Raw genomic sequence first — 5,181 nt, 5'->3', positions numbered from 1 at the left:
GCGGCGGCCCGGGCCCCCTCCTCGCTGCCGGGGGAGGTGTCTGCCGGCCGCGAGCCTTCAGGCGGGGAGAGGGCGGTCGGGGGCTTTGGAGGGCTGGTCTGTGCGGGGTTGGCTATCGTAGCTTTTCTCCCCTCTTTTCTTTCTTCAAGGTGACGGTAAGGGGACTGACTGGAGCGGTCTAGGGGTGACGTTGTGTCATCTCTGTTAATTGAGGTTTGCTGCTTAAAATGAGTAGGTTTGCCTTCGGGTTTGGGACTTTGGTCCCTGAAGCTGCATGGAGGAGCTGGGGGGAGGAACGGCGACACGAGGGGGAAAATGCAGCCCAAGCATAAATATATGTAAGTCCTGCGGTCTCTCCCGTCTTCCTGGTCAGCCTAGGTGTGCGGGGCAAGATCTCTGGAGGCAGAATGGCAAAACCAGGAGCCTCTTCCTGCCCTCTGGCACTCTTACTAGTCAAGCCACCTGCACTGATGGAGAGGGAATTCTTTTTTTTTGGCCCTCGCCAAACCTTGCTCTTCCCACAGTTTATCACGTTATTTTTTTTCCCCATGCTCTGCACATCCCAGGCCACACTCGTGAATGGGAAATGACCATGTGGCTGAACAATTCCAATGGCCTCAGGGTTAAAAAGCTGGGGGGTGAAACTAGTTGTGAAGTGGAAAATGAGGTGACTGGGGGCAGAGAGTTGATTAATAGTGTGGGGTTTCCACACTGACTTTTGACCATCACCCATACTGCTGACCCTCTTGGTGTTGATGCAGTGACATGGGAGGAAATCTCTCTCCCTTCATGTGTTACATCCATCTATCACGTTTCTACTGATTCCTTTTGTAGTAAGATGGTAGCTGAAAGTTAGACCAGTATTCAGCTCCAGTGTTCAGGCAGGGTCTGGTGCATTTTACTGGCAGGTGCTAAGAACTGCACTCCTGTGCTGACTGAATCCCCTATAACAGTCTAGGTAAACTGATTCCTGAGCTGAGGAGACACTCATATTTGAAATATGGAAATACTGTTTCACTTGTCTGCATTGTTTGCACTGAATGAACAAAGCTGCAAACACTTTACTTGCATTTATATCTGCACCTGAAGGTCTTCAGGTTGATTAATTGCTTTTTATTCTCAGAAGGCTTTTCAGGTGGAAATATGCGAAGTCTCTGAAGTGTTTTGAGTTCTAGTCTGGATCCACCAACGTCTGGGACATCAGCTGACTCTGGTCTAAAACCAAAAAAAGCCCATGACATTCTGGTATAAATTTTAGCTTCATCAGAATTGCAGCTGGATACGGGCACTCCAAGTAAATATATTCATATTTATTTTGGATATGGCATTTAGTGTCAGAACTGTCTCCGATGTTGATCAAAACTTACAGATATAGTCAAAACTAGAAGTCTCATGTCTGCATTTAGTAGTTGTTTCAGTCATTTTTTTCCCCCATGAAGTTCTAAGGACTTTGTAGCTCCCATTATCTTCACTGGAAGTTGTTTGATACTTAACACTGAAAATCAAGCTGCTCTTTAAGAAGCATCTGTATGCATTTAAGAATGAAGTTTTAAAAATCTCAGCTTGTTTGAATAAAGTGGCTGCCTCCTATTTTCTAAGTTCCTGAAGTAAGAATACTGTACCTGAAAGTATCTGGTTCCCAACTTTTTCATATGCCAAAGGGAAAAAAGAACCAGTTTTATATAACCATATACATATGGTTTATATAACATATAAATTCTTTATCTGATATGAAAAGTACCAACGTCTGGGGGATGAATCAAAGAATTTAGTGGATTAAGACGGTTAAGAAGTACAAAAAAATGGCATACGAAATGGCAGGTCCAGTAGCAAGGATTTAAAGTCAGTCTGTCAAAGTAAATTTGATAATATGATTCATAAAGTACAGATGAACTGCTTATGTTTAGGTGAATGGGGGAGAAGGAATGATGCATTTACCAGTAAATGAGAATTCAGAATAAATTTGAAGTTGTAAATAAAGTTGTAATTTAGGGGTAAATGTGAGACGCTGTGATACAATATCTTTCTCTGAAAAAGGGGAAGGTTTTTCCTAGAGAGAGGAAAAGCAGTAATTCTGATCTCTGGCCTTCAGAAATCATTTGATACAATGACACATGGGGAAGTTATTACCTTAAGTGGGGGAAATAAGGATTGATAGAAGAATGATAAGATAGACAAAGAAATGACAAAAGAGAATGTGACAACATTGTGCTGAAGGGGGGGGCTGTTAGAAGGTAGGTATTTTACTGGAAGAGTTGACTGACCCAGGGGATTAGTAAGGATATGATAAACTCTAATGACACAAAGCAAAATCGCACATTAGAAGTAGTAATAAAGTGGGCACAAAACCTGGGAGAGCACTACTTAGAAACAGCAGAGGAGGAAAAGATCTGGATATACTAATCAACCATAGGGTAACCATGGGCCTGTTAAATTTTGCAATGGACTGTAGTACAGAGATCCTTGATCTTGTGGGGATCTGGCACAGACCTGTGCTTCATTAATCTGTTCCAGTATCATTGTAATAGGCCCCCTGCACTCCCACATCTGGCATTTGCAAAAGCAAGGCCAGCTGAGATTCCTCTGCTCCAGTTGTGTTGGCTTGTCTGTGAATGTTGACCACCAGTGTAATGTGGTTGTAAAAAAGGCAAATGCGATCAGGTGAGGTATTCCCTAGGAGAGTGGAAAGTACCAAATGCCTTTACACAGTGCTTTGGTGAGGCTGCACATTGCCTTCGAGATGCAGTTGTGGTCACCCATGTCTATGAAAGGGAGTGAGAAAAATAAAACCCAGCTCTTTCATATGATGTGCACTAAAGCTGGAACAGGTGCAGAGGGAGAGCGGTGAGCTTTTCTTATGAGACTAAAAGAGCCCCTTATCTCTAGCCTTGCAAAATGAGGTCTTCAGGGAGAAGCTTTTGATATCTATAAATATACCAAGAGGTAAATATGAGGGAGGGAAAAACTAGCTAAGCTGAAGGGCAATATTCTACAAGAATGAACAGCTACAAGCTGGTTATGATTACATTTATGCTGGTAATTAGAAGGTGGCTCATTAGAGGGGTGAGGTTCTAGAACAACAGGAATAGTGGGAGCAAAACTGCCTGCACGGTTCTAGGGAAGGGCTGCATTCATTTATGAAAGGGATTATATGATGCAGTTGTCTACAGTGAGAAGGAATGAGACTTAACGATTCAGGACATCTATCCCAGTCTTAGACTTCCTATTCAGAACAGGGTATTTTAGTTCAAGAAGTTATTTAGTTCAGAAGTTGTGGACTATCTGAGGAAATTACTTTTGCTCTGGCATAAGCTGTGTGGTAAATCAGACTCAATTTACTTTGTGCCATTAGAGGTTATCCCATTAATTCGTATGTCTTCTTTGGACTTAAACTCTATGAATAAAGACTAAAAATCTCTTTATGCCTATATGAAATTTCATTTGAGAGTTGAAGTATTATGTCCGGAACAGAGTTAGCTGTAAACTAACCTATGGTGTTGTAGGATCCTTCCATGACTAGTGCACTCTTCTGGCTTCAGAAGGACTGATAGCACTGCCTTAGAGGGAAACCCCACAATGTTGTGAAGTGTGCCAAAAGTACCCTAGTTAAATGCCTGGCAAGGAGCTAGGCTAGAGATTAGATCAATGTGCTGGACTGGCCTGTGGAAAAAGATGGCTTCTCTATTTTGGTAAAGCTGTGGGTGAGCTGCTTGTAGAATGCTGATCTTCCTTCCTATCGCAGAGTGTTTTCAGTGATGCGGTACCAAACATGAGTGTGCCTTCTGCTTTTTTTACTTTAACCTACCATCTGACCTGGAATAGTATTTCCCAAATCATTGGAAAGGCAGGCAACTCACTGTCTGGAAGACTTTCTGCTACTGAACAAAGCAACCTATATATAAAATAACTTACAGGTAATATAACAGCAGGGATATAGCTGGATAGAGTGGCTTGCTGTGTTATGTATACTTACACTATTATGTATACTTAGGGTAACTTGGATCTCAGGTCTCTTACATGCAAAATATGAGTGAGATGTCCCAGCAAGTGGGTACAACTAGAGGGACATCTTAAGATTTCCCACCCTGCAAAGGCAGATGTAAAGGCAATGAGGCTGAGTGACTCCACCGCTCTCTCCCAAGTCTTGGCCTGTTTCTTTGGTCCTGGTTCAGCAAAGCACTGAGTTTGCCTGTGAGCAGGTGAGAAGTCCCTTTAATAAGCATGGATTTCAGTGTTTTGTTGAAGCTGATGAACTAGTAACAGGTCTGGCTTTGTAAACATTTGTTATTGTAGGGTTATACAGCTGGCTGCTGCACACACTGAGCTGCTATTATAACCTGCTTGTGAGTGCTCACAAATGCCTGAATTTGATTAAGGACACTCGTATCTTTTAAAATAAGCACAAAGTATCTGAAATGTCTAAACGGTTACTGAGTAAGAAAATAAAACAACTTCAAAACCCACAGCTGTTTCCACTTTGTGGAGTTGTGTATATTTGTTGATGTCTAGAAAGACTTCAGTAGACCTCCAGCCCTAGCTTATTCCTGGGATCTCTTTATGTTTTAACAGAGTGATTGTTTAGATGCTGTGGTACAGCTACTCCTCACTCTTCTTGTAGACTGACTGTATCAAGTAGTTAGGGATTGGGAACACTGTTGCTTCGTACATCACATCCTCTTAACACAGTCTGTATGAGATAAGGCACTGGTGCCCCAAGTTAATAATGGGTGTGTGACCTGAGTTACCTTTAAGAGTCACTTTTAGTGACTTGAGAGTTTATAGCCATACTCGTACAAAAGAGGCAGGAGTAAAAATACTCCTAGTCTATAAGGTAGATGCTGAGCAAGGCTGTAAGGATGGCAGTAAGACTGTGGAATATACAGTATGATGCATTAGTAAATTATTTACTCACTCTAAAGGTAAAAGTTTATCTGAATATTTATCTGTTATCCATTAAAAGTGACCTCTGGCAGGGGGCAATATCAATAACTTGGGATAGTACCATTTCATCTTCTGCTTGCAGAAGAAATGGCCTTTGTTACCAGTCCTGCAAGATGGACCAACGACTAGGCACAATAGGTGAAAAGTTTGCTGGTCTAAAATACATATTTTTTTCCCTTCTCTTCTGTAGGATTTTTAAAGCACCTCAGACGACATCCCAAGTGGATGATTAACTTCACA

This window comes from Fulmarus glacialis, unplaced genomic scaffold (assembly GCF_000690835.1).
Source record: "Fulmarus glacialis isolate BGI_N327 unplaced genomic scaffold, ASM69083v1 scaffold10149, whole genome shotgun sequence".
NCBI lineage: Eukaryota > Metazoa > Chordata > Aves > Procellariiformes > Procellariidae > Fulmarus > Fulmarus glacialis.
Note: the sequence above shows the minus strand (reverse complement) of the source record.